This window comes from Leuresthes tenuis, unplaced genomic scaffold (assembly GCF_036924035.1).
Source record: "Leuresthes tenuis unplaced genomic scaffold, fLeuTen1.0.hap1 SCAF_16, whole genome shotgun sequence".
Classification (NCBI taxonomy): Eukaryota; Metazoa; Chordata; class Actinopteri; order Atheriniformes; family Atherinopsidae; genus Leuresthes; species Leuresthes tenuis.
Genome location: NW_027325370.1, coordinates 6,150,036 through 6,162,116, shown reverse-complemented (window position 1 = coordinate 6,162,116; position 12,081 = coordinate 6,150,036). Strand labels below are relative to the sequence as shown.

General features: G+C 38.7%; 2 protein-coding genes across 2 annotated transcripts in view; both read left to right on the top strand.

The window, feature by feature from the left end:
- Window positions 1-12,081, top strand: part of arhgef3l (Rho guanine nucleotide exchange factor (GEF) 3, like) — a 165,643-nt gene that overhangs the window by 89,337 nt on the left and 64,225 nt on the right. The gene's annotated exons all lie outside the window — the stretch shown is intronic.
- The window catches only part of LOC140271528 (tetraspanin-2-like), a 33,765-nt gene that overhangs the window by 16,503 nt on the left and 5,181 nt on the right, over window positions 1-12,081 (top strand). The gene's annotated exons all lie outside the window — the stretch shown is intronic.

The following is a 12,081-nucleotide window of genomic DNA, read 5'->3' as shown; positions in this document are numbered from 1 at the left end:
TTCAGAGCATGACAAAAAATCCAACAAAAGCACAATCATCACAGTAAGAGAATGCACAATGACCTACCTGTAAATGAACTCAGATGTGCAATGCTGTTTTAACAGAGAATCAGTAACCATAGTCTTATTTCTTCTCAGGTGTTGAATGAACAGAAAGAGCAGATAGAAAAACAGGCAGCAACGTGCCTTTCTCAGTTGTATTCAAGACCAGTGGAAATGCAGTCCTTGCAAAGAGGGATGGGTTAACCTGCTTCCAACTGTCAGGGGATGATGCAACATACGGCTGTCAGACTATATCCAAGGCTCTGATTTATGTTGGCATGTCCCTGTGTCTCTTTGAACTTGAACACAGTGTGCTTACATATGTCTAAACATGTTAGGTGTGTGTAAAAAAAACTTTCTCCTCCAAAATTCAGGATTTTTATTACTTTACAGGGGAATCCAAGTGACATGCACATAGTGTGCCCAATTCTTAAATACACTATATATATGTCTTCTTAAAGACCATCTCATTCACTTTGTCGGTCAAGGTAATCCACAGAAGTAAAACATGCTCAACACAGAGTTTTATTGCGGTATCAATTGGCACATTAAACTACAGAAAACACAATAGGAGAAGAAATGTGCAACAGCATTAAACAGAAACAACACCGTTCTATCTGGTTAACTGCTGTGTCATCGGACACATACGTGCATTGCTTTTTTTAGCATCTTGTCACGTTTCCAAAGCAAGTCCGGTTCTGGTTCTCCACACTGCCTGGTGTAATGGAGCACTGACCATAAGAGAACGGTCTGGGTTGGACACAATGGTATGCGCTTGAGTTACAGCGCCTGCAGCGACAGCATTGGGCTGCAGGATAATACAGTTGTGAGTTGGCATCCTGAGAGCAGCCGGGAATGAAGGCAGGTCGGTACACCAGGGAGAGAGGCACACAGCTACGCTGGATCATCAAAGTCCTTCCAAACCGTCCCTTCAAGTTGGTATCCTGGAGTAGAGAAAGCAGGGCTGTGAGACACGGTGCACGGGTAGAAGAGAATGCTTTAATAGTCTTCTTAAAAGTTTTTACATGGTTTTGAGTTTGTATCACAGAATCTGTTACTATTCATCCAGCAAATTTCTCTAAATGTATGAAATACTGATGTAAAAAAAACGTAGGCCAATCATGTTAATACATTATTGATTCGATAATGTACTGAATTCTCAGATGAAGAGTCTTCATTAAAAGTGTGTGGCAGCAGTCACCCGTGTGAAGCAATAGCCACTGCAGATGGTTGTGTTGATAGCCACACACTGGGTGCAGTTTTGCGTCTCAATCCACATGGTATGATTCTTCAGCATACAGGCGCACTCCGTTCCAACCATCAACGCACACAGCAGAGCACCATTCAACACCAACAAAGGCATGCTAAAAGTGCAGGTAAAAGCAAGTGAGCAAACAGTAAGACAGTCACGCTGAAAATACAAAAATAAATGAATGAATTGATAATTAGATGCAGACAGGACACTATCATTTCAAGAATATGAGTTCTCTCAAATTCATACAAACCTTTACATATAATCTTAGTTCATGAAATGACAATGCAATCAAATGTGAATGGTAAATAATTTCCCTGTGGCTACAAGAAGTTTGATCTTTTTTAGAGAAGACTAAATTTCTATCACTGTTCTCTCAGTTGCCCAAGTCTTTTCAGTTCCTCTCCTCTTTGAATATCTTAGGGGTGTCCTTCCTCTTTTATGGAATCCTTAATCCACCTTCAGTGCCCCACTTACATTCAGAGCACAATATCCTTCATGACATCATGTCAGCTGACTTCGGTTTTTAGAGCACCTAAGTGTGGGTGTGTGTGTTTGTGTTTGTGTGTCAGAGACCATCCCTGCTTATTTTCACAGGTGACACTGATGAATATAGTCTCCTCCTTTTGGTACAAAAAGGAGTGTCACAGTGGGTCATTTGGGAGACCAGGAGACAAGTCCATGTGTGTGTGTGTGTGGCATTGTCTAATTGATCAACATGGTTGATTTCACATATTTTAAGAAATCCCACAAAACAAAGCTCTTTAAAAGGGATTCTTCTTAAAACGAAGCAAAACAAAAAAAAAATCCAGTCAGTATCGGTGCAAATACATTGTGAGACATGTATTTAATAGGTTATGTGCTCTTTTGTGCTGCCTAATGATGATCAATCGATTAGCAAGAAACAGTGTGTCAATGAAAATACACGAGTCAGTGTTTTATTCATATATCGATTAAAAATTAAAAATAAACATCAAGAAATTTGTGAAAATCAATCGCATTTTGACAAAACTGAAACTCACAAAATATTTTTATATCAAGAGTTGTTATCAGTGTATCATCTAGATGATACTGGGTCATCCCTCATATTGTTGTGTTCTACCTGAGTAAAAACACAGAAGCTGCCTTATCTAAGCTCTTAATTCTCCCATCTGTTCCTAATACAAAGGGCCCCGTGGCCTCTGATTTTTTTTTTTCCCCCACACATTTGTCAATTAAGAACAAAAAACCCTTTAACTTTTGGTGACCTGAGTCTTGACCTCTTTCAGTTGCCCATGACTTGATGCTTCATTCATTTTCCATACACGCTTTATCCTATTCAGTGTCACAGAGTGGCTGGGGTCTATGTCAGCTACCATAAGGCAAGAAGTCCGTCACAGGGCCAACAGGGAGACAAAGAGACATGCACGGACTCATACTCACACCTATGGTCTGCTAAGAATCACCAATTACCCTAACATGCATGACTCTGGACATTTATCCTATTTAAGAATACATTAAACAGTATTCATGAAAACCTACAGTGAAACACAGTGATTGAAGTACTTATGTTATCAAACTATATATAAACCCATCATTTATTGTCATAAGTTTTTCTTTGACCACTTTTCTTTTCTTCTGCCCTGCTCCCTGTGTCTGTCTTTTTGTTTTTGCTCTACATTTCTGAAGATAGGTCACAGGTTAGTAACAAAGCCATCAGATAATTTCAACAAAGTAGGTCACAGACAGTTTACCAGTTATCTCTCCTGACACACATCTGTGTCATGAGCTGTTCCAGCTGTTCTTGACTCATCTGATTTCTTGAAAATTGTACAATATTAAGTTTTTGTTGTTTGTTTTTTTTTTAAAAAGCTGTCTACTTTCTATTATTGCATGGGGTTTGATTCTCCAAATTTGTCTTCCGCTTTCAGTGATTGGGGCTCTATAAATATATGACAGCATTGCTCGTTGCTTTTCCCAGCTTTTTCCATATAGGACAGAGAGAAAATACATTAGAAAATAAAAATTTGACATACTGTAGACATATTCTCTCATACCCACAGTGTCTCCCAGATAAATGCCTTAAATAACCTCATTCTTTATAATGAGTTCAGTTGCCAAATTCGATTTTGGGTCAAATCCGAGAGAAGGGCAAAGAAGAGCCACAGGCCTGCATGACAACTCTCTCCCACAGGGGGACACACCACTCTGAATTGCTTTGCAACTCCGTCAGCCACATCAGGAAATATCTGCCAGTGGAGGACTATCTGCCTTCATGTCATGTGAGAAAACAATATGTAAGAGTTGGACTTTCCTTTTCCTGAGTGTCTTATGGGAACAGTGTCACACTTTGTAATTAGTTTGTTGAAAATCCAAGCTGCTAATGGGCCAAATTTGTAAAAATGGGTTTCCAAAAATGAATACTTACAGATCCATGTCCTTGTCTCCAAATAAACCACTTCTTCTGTAGTTTAACATCTTTGGATGAGACATTAAAGCTTACAAAAAGAGTTAATTCTGCCACAATCGTAAACACAACATGTCTCGGCTGCCAGAAAAAACATACCAACTTGATTCTCCAGTTTGTTTCTGTTAGTTTCTCTAAACTTGCAAGAGCCTCACCCAGCAAGTGGTCAGGATTGGCTTGCGCTTGTTCCTGCAAATAGCTTGGCTAGAACATTTGAATGTTCCACCCAAAACCTAGATCCACCTAGTTTTTTTGCAAAGGGAGACTTTAAAGTTGACTATGTAAACCCTCAGGGCAATTTAGAGGTTTTTTTTTTTATTTCACTGTGATTTTTTAATTAAATTATTTCCACATTCTTGTTCGGAGAGAACACAGCAATAATATGTAAAAGAACGAGGTTGGGCATCATTTGGGACTCAAAAGACCAGGACGTGCACGGACAGTGAACCCATGTAAAGAGGAGATCTTGTAGTACATCAGAAAAAGGGTGGTGAAAGTGCATCAGACTTGTGAGAATTCTCAAAAAATATCTCCTCAAGATTTGTGCTCTATCCATGGACACTAAATAAATAATTTCAACATGACAGCAGTTCAGCCTAAAGTTGACAGCTTTAAAAAATAACCTCAGAAACATGTTGAATGCAGTCAAACCGTAACATCTCTTAAGACTTGCATCTGGGTTGCATGTTCCTGCTTCAGCAATCATGAGGAAACTGAATACATCTCACATTCATGGCAGTTTTGCTGGGAAAAAGCCAATTCCCAGAAACTGATTAATCAAGCTCAACTACCCATCTCAGTTTTGACAGAGACCCCAAGTATCAAATTCTGCATTGGTTGAATCCGAGTTCCAACATGTAGCCGATTGAAAAGCTGGACCTGAAGCTGACAGTTCATGCCTGATGCCCCTCCAACTTCACTCAGCTGGATGAGTTCTCCAAAGTGGAGTCGGCAAAAAACCCTTAAAGCAGATGCAGGACATTGGTCAGTTACAATAGAAGAGATGCCATGAGGTACTGACATGTTGTAATAGTTCAAATACTTATTATTTTGTTTACTTTTCTTATCTGATCTTTTTTCATCTCATCTCATCAGAAAAATACATTTCATAGTTATTTTTGTATGTTTAATGAAATTCGTATCTATAGGATTCACATCATTTTAACCACTGGTGTTGCAAGTTGCAAGTCATGGTACAATGCTTTGTTATTAATGAGCGATTTTAGAGGAACTTCAACAACCTATGAGGGCAATTTGAGGTCACAAACACTGAACCATCACTTCAAAGTAAATAGGCATTGTAGGTTAAATCTAAATTAATCATCATACATTTGTTGTTTAAATCCTCAGTGTGCATGCTTACTTTTAACATAGGTCTGAGTGGGATGTTTTGCTGTGTTCAGCTGCATCTCTCAGTCACCAGAAAAGAAAGTTCCAAAAATCATTGAGGAGTCAACCAACTCGTAGGACAGGTCATTTGACTGCCTCTCAGTTCACTTCTTTTCTTCCTTTCATTATCATAATGGCATCTGCAGTCGAATGTTTGTGAATTTTAAATTGCGTGGCATTCTGTTTCAGATCATATGAGTAACTCTAAACTCTGAATCTGGGCCAGGCGGACAGATGAACCCTTTTTGTTTCAAAGGGGGCATGTCCCAGGCATGTCACAGCAGGTCACACTGTGACCGACAAATTCAATTTTCATTTCAGTCGACTACACTATACATATAACTATATAATACACTATATATATGTATAATTTAAGCTGCTAAGATTTCTCTGTCTTGATCATATTGCTAAAACACCAAGATAAGATAAAATGGTAAAGATGCTAGTCCAATTGCTTTAAACCATTCATCCATGTTCTAAAACCGCTTAATTCAGTTCTGGATCATGGCAGGGGCTGGAGTCTATCCAAATTCCCAGTCTATGCAATTGGGAATATGTATACAAAAATATCACAAAAGCAAATAATTTCATAAGGAAACATTAAAATAAGTAAAATACATGAAATCTTGGTCATTGATTTAAATCTGTGATTTTCTGTCCCCCAAGGTCATTGGAAGAGTGACAGGCACACTCAGCATGTGATCTGTACGATTCCACTGATCGTCTTTATTCACCTACAGTACCTTCACGAAAAGAAATATTTGAATGTTTCGTATTTGGAAACAAAAATAGTCCTGCGGCATGGTTGCGGAGCATAGAAGTTATGTCCATATAAAGGAAAATACAGTGGTTGTGTCTGTATGTGTTTTCAGTTGTTGTGGTTTTTTTTAAATTTAGTATGTATATTCACGCACTTTATGAGGAAAAGGCAAAAAGACAAACAGCAAAAATCCGGATGCGTCTTTTTTTTCTTTTACCGACAAAGGTGAAACAGCCAGTTTCAGTTTTAGACCAAAATGTCAAATCATTCAATCAAAATAGAATTGAGGGATGTGTGGGAACATTTTAATGCTTCTTCTGGATATTTTTATGGTAGTTTTATACATTACGAGTGGTCTAAGATAAATAATCGACGTATAACTTTATATTCTCCTAAAAATGTTTTAAACCAGTGAATGAATGGGTTAGAAAATCCGTTTAACATTACTTTAACACAAGTCATATTTACGGCACCCCTGTTTTTTAAGGCAATATTTACTTTGGCTTGAATGCACTAAAAGATACCAGACGTTGGCTTCTTTCTATTATTAAATATCACCACTAGATGGCAGGCAGACACCGTTTTTATGCTTTGATCTTGATTATAAATGAGAATTCGAAGCATCCATCAATTTAATTGGTTTCTTTAAGTCTTCCCCGGGCAGCTGCAGTTGGAGAGTATGATATACATGCACAGAAATGTTTTTTCCAATGTTCAGCCCCAATAAAATTGTAATTAACTCCAAACCAACACTTGGTGGAGCAGATGTAAACTGGCCCAAACACAGCTGATGTGCTAATAAACCTGATCCTAAATCACCAAAGACGGCTGATATTTTCTTTTCATATGAAGGAATTCAAGCTGATTTGATGACATAAACAGCTTCATATGAGGCAAATAGCATCATACTTCTTTGTTCATATACAGCCAAGCCAGGTCCAACTCACTTAGAGATGACAAAGAAATAGTCGTTTTACATCTTAACCAGCAGAGAGAATAGTTTGTTTCAAACAAATTGAGCCCTCATAGAATGTTGCTAGCTTCTCCACGTGTAAAATATTTCAAATACCAGGTGGCTACATCCAAGGACAGTATTCGGTTGTTTCTTTTTCTTCCCCATATAGTTCTCACTCACACGATTCTTCTCATCCAAATTGCAAACACATTTAATTTATCTGCCATATTAGCAATGAAAGGAGACAATATTCACTGTATGAACTTGGTGGTGTTTTATTAGAGAATCAATGAGTTTACCATCTTATAGCACCCCAGGCTTCTGCTCCTTGAAAACAAAAACAGTAAATTAAGAGGGAGAGAGATCCCTGGGGCCATTTTAAGTGACTTTGGTGCACCTCAGGAGGAAGAGGAAATAGTTTGACCCATATTATCACTGATGTCCTTGAAGATACTCACTTATTAATAACCTCAGGAATCTGGAGACCACCTCTAGTTCTCTCTCCTCTCCTCCCATCTCCTACACGCCTCCTCTCCTTTGTGATCTTCCCTGTCCTAACTTTTATCCTACCTCCTTTTTCTGGTCTGCTGGCACCTTCACTTTCACTAACACAGACCCGCAAGGCCCCCACAGGGCCACAGAATCAATCTTACAGAGCTTAAAATAATCAACCTAGTTGAGGAGGAGGACTTGCCAGAAATGTGTACAGTAGCACACATCTTATTTTTACTTTTTTACCACCTTCCTCAGAGTGTGGGGACTGCCAGCCATCTCACATCTCAATTAGACTCACTTTCAAATGTGGTGGAATTTATTGAATTCCACCACATTTTATAAATGTGTGCAAACAATTGACTCTTTTTCTAATCGTGTTCACTGATTTTAGTTCCTAAATGTTTCTGAACTCTTTATTTTTTTGTTTCAGTGTCAGTTGAGTTCAAATGGTTTGTGTGTCCGTGAGTTAAGATTCAGACTTGCTCCTCTATTTGCTCACTCACTCTTAACAAACTACTTATGATCCAAACAAACACCCTTTTACGTAAAAACAGCCGAACCTACTGGACACATTTTGATAAATGATTCACACCATGTGTGCACCAGCGCCAGATGACTCATCCACATTTGTGTGGAAAACCGCCTATTTACGGAAGAAGAAAGGGAATAAAGGTTGTTGCCTCCACATAATTGGCGACCCCCGTCTCAGTAAGATGTGACCCCCAGACAGCTGGAAAAATGTCATCGATCATCCAGGATAAGAATAGCATCTGGAAGATGGTCTGTGGCCAATGGTTAGACTGTCCTCCTCCTCCTCACTAGTTTGGGTAATTAAAAACAGTGGTCACTGGGAGGCATCCAGCTGATAATCTTCAAACAATACCTGTGTCTCTCTGTTACAACCTTTAACTAATGAGCTCTCCTGCCATTTCAGCTGCCACTAAGAGGAGAAAATTGGAAGACCCAGGTCTGAGCTAAAAGGCAAGTTAACTCCAAAAAATGTAGTATTTTTGCATTTATTTTCATCTCTTCTTGAGCTTGTGTTTTGTTGCAGGGGGGCGGGGTGATTTTGTGATAGTAAGGAAATTTGTCCCTTACCAGTGCTGAAGTGAAAGAGGCAATGCCCGCCCTACATTTCAACTCAAATATAGCTGCACCAATTAAGGTCAGCTCTGGAATGCTACATTAAGCATGTGGAAAATTTCACTCTGTATTATTTATGTCTTGATGTCTAACTGCAAACAAATGCCTACTCAGTGAAGTATGAATACATGGGGATCTAACAGAACAAACTGTATTCTATATGACTGTAAACAAAAGATAACAGAAATGTACTTATTTCTTAAAAAATGATTAGCAGGTTAAGTTTCGACACTTATGAAAGGAATAAATGATCAGTCTGTTTCTCCTCCTGTCTAGTGTCATATCTCCCAATTTCTTTTCCTTTCTGTCTTTGCCAAAGCTTTCAGAGGAGGAGTGAAGTAATTACAACCTGTCTCTGACCCACACTGGCCTAAAGCCCAACAAGCAGGGATTGTGGAGGAAAAGTAAAAGAAAAAAAGACGTATTAGCAAACAAACCAAGGAGAGAAAGATGTGAGAAGAGAATAAAGAAGGTATATGCATAAAGTAAACACAAACAGAGAGAAGAATCACCAAGTGAGAGATGCTGATGAATGACAGAAAGACAAAGGAAAGGGCAGGCAAGATGAAAGGATTGCGGGTGAGCAGGATGGCGGCGGGAGAAAGGGAGGGTAAGCTTCCGACAAAAGGAAGTGGGAGACAGTCCAGTAAAACACATGGTGAGGGAGTGCGCGCGCGCACGTGTGTGTGTGTGCGTGTGTGTGTGTGTGTGAACGCATTCGGCGCATATGTCGAGGCAACACTGTGGTTAGGGAGTGTAATGATCACAGCCCCAATAGCATTAGATTACTTGATGCCAAATCTGAAAGGCGAGATTGCAGGCTGTTGCAGATTTTTCTGTCTAACTTCGACTTGCATAGCGAAGCTTCTATTCCAAACCGTTACTCTAAAATTGCTTTAAAAGCATGGAAATCACTCCATAAAGACGAGCACTCGTGTATACACAAAAGTGTTCTCTGGTCAGAAAGCTAACTATTAAAACACATCAGTTATGTTCAGCCTCCCATTCAGGACTGTAAAGCTTACAACAGCAATTTAAAGTCATACACTTGCACACACATTCTGTGACTTCAGGCCAAGTGTGGTACAGTGAGAGCACTGACAGCTAAGGTACGAAGATAAAACAATGTGAGAGAAAGAGGAGGCAGAAAGTGACAAAGTGAGTGAAGGAGAGCCAGGGTACTGAGGTCTCCCACTAGATGGCTGCTGGCCTTGAAGCCGGCCGTCTCTGAATGGCACATTTGGCACAGGATTGTTTACACATCCTCAAAGCAATGATGCATCTTACTTTTAACCCAACCACTTCCTTGTTGTTTGCTTTGATGGCATGATTTGTTTGACCTCTTCTCCTTGCCGAGCAATCTGCGAAAGTGAGTGTTTTGATTTTGGTTAAGTTATGATGCGCTCATAGAGGGGTAGGTCAGCACTCATCAGTACAAATAGCATGACTCACAATGATGAGTCATAAATAAACATATTGGGCATATCACACCTCTGTGCTCCCTACCTTTACATGACTTTGACTTTCACGACCACACATCTTATTCTATTCAAATATCAACAAACAAAAGCAAACTGCTTAACTGCACATACCCACATCCCAGAGACAATTTGCAGCTTTTATAGCTCTAAATCATCTTTTTGTTTACAGATTAAGATAATGCGCTCATACAACGGTACAAGTACAATTAGCTGTAAGAAATAAATGACATATTGTTCAGGTTTAAAAAATGTGTGTGGGCCTCAGAAACTCAGACATAATTTGGTTATAAACGTAGTTTTGCATAAACATCTGCCACACTCTGACGTCTGTCTGCTGAAACGTTTCACACCTCCTCCTGCACAGTGCCTTCAGTTGCAACATGTTTGTTTTCTTACCTGCACCTCATAAAAAGAGTCATTCTTTGATGGGTTTGCCAGTGTGGTTCATTATCGCTGTTCCAACCTAACCTTTCAGACAGAGAGGACCTCACACTACTTTCAAGCAAAAATTAATGATGCAGAATTCATAGTTGAATCAGTGACTGCAAGCTCCAAAAAAATTAGCCAAGTCACATATTTTATTGACTAAATAGGAATAGGCTTGCATAATGTGAATGTATTGAGAATAGGGTTGTTAAATTATTCGCTCCTAATCAAGCCATTAAAATAACAATTTATTGCATTAACATAGAAAAACAAACACAAAAACATTGGGGAGAACTTTCACTTTTTTCAGTATTAAGCAATTCTGTTGTTTCAACTAAATATATTTGGTTTGGGTCAATATAAACTATTATGGCTGATTTATTAGGGCTGGGTCTCAGTTTAATTAGGTTTGTGGTACTAGTTTCACGTTAACAGTATAGCGTTTGTCAGGATGATCCTTTTTAATACATTGAGCAAGCCCCACTTAAGTACCATAGCAAATGATTCCTTTTCTTTTTGTCATTGTAGATTATGTTAACCTAACTCACATATATCGAGTTGATACCACACAAAATTGGATAATGCAGAAAAAAAACCTTATAATTTGGATTCATTGGAAATTCATTCCTTTTCCCTTTAGACGCTCTTCTCCTAAGATCTCATGTAAATTTTGTTTTCTGAAGATCACAACATACGATAACCAGTTATCACAAGTTGATTATAGTGAGTTTGAAAAAAGTAGTGGTTTCTCTGTTAACACCTAATTTGAGAGTTGGGGAGAATTTATTACATTAAGTCAAGTTGTGCATGAGTAATTCTGTTTTTTGCATTAAGTTTAGTAAAATGTCTGCTCTTATATACAGAAGAAGAAGAAGTTTTAGCAAACTCTGTATCAGTTAGTAGTTGCCCTTCAGGCCATTCCACTGACTGCGGCAATGGGAAAATGAACTTAACTGGACCGAACTGTCAGAATATATTATCCTGTCATCTCGAGAAAACAAGTCTTACCATCTCAACATCTCAACTCAAATTTAGCCATTATCACAACAAGACAATCTCTCCTCTCAAGACAATGGGACAATTAACCTGTGATCTCAAGATAATGAAAAAGAAAAATGTTTTTTAAGCATGTCTGCTCTTGGCTTCCCTTCTTGGTCTGTGGCAAGAAGGAAAGTCTAAGATGGCTATCTTAGATTTGCCGTTTTATCAACTTTGCTGGGTCTGTCTGGCAGATGTTAGAAATCCACATCCCTTCTATGTTATTTTCTATAGAGAAGAAGAGTTTATTTGCAGCACTTCAGAGATAATCCTAAAACCCTTCAAAACTCATAGGCATACACAGCCTTATGTCTGACGGCCTCTGAAAGCTCTTTAGATAAGACTGATGTGACTTCATTTTTTTCCGACATTTTTTTTATTCCTTGTGTTCTGAGCCTGCATCTCTCTGTCAAACACACACACATGTACTCACAAAAACACACACATTTGTGTAACTGTGTTTTTCAGCAAACCCAAGTTGCCACAGATTCAAGGTCTCTTGTGAATATAAATGGAGAAAGACTGCAAGCACCTGGACAAAAAGGTAAAATCATAATTCCACATACTGCAGAAGTGTGTTTGTGTGTGTATGTGAAAGCTGCATTTATATGTGTGTCATACATACATATATATATATGTTGCCTCTGCATTAAA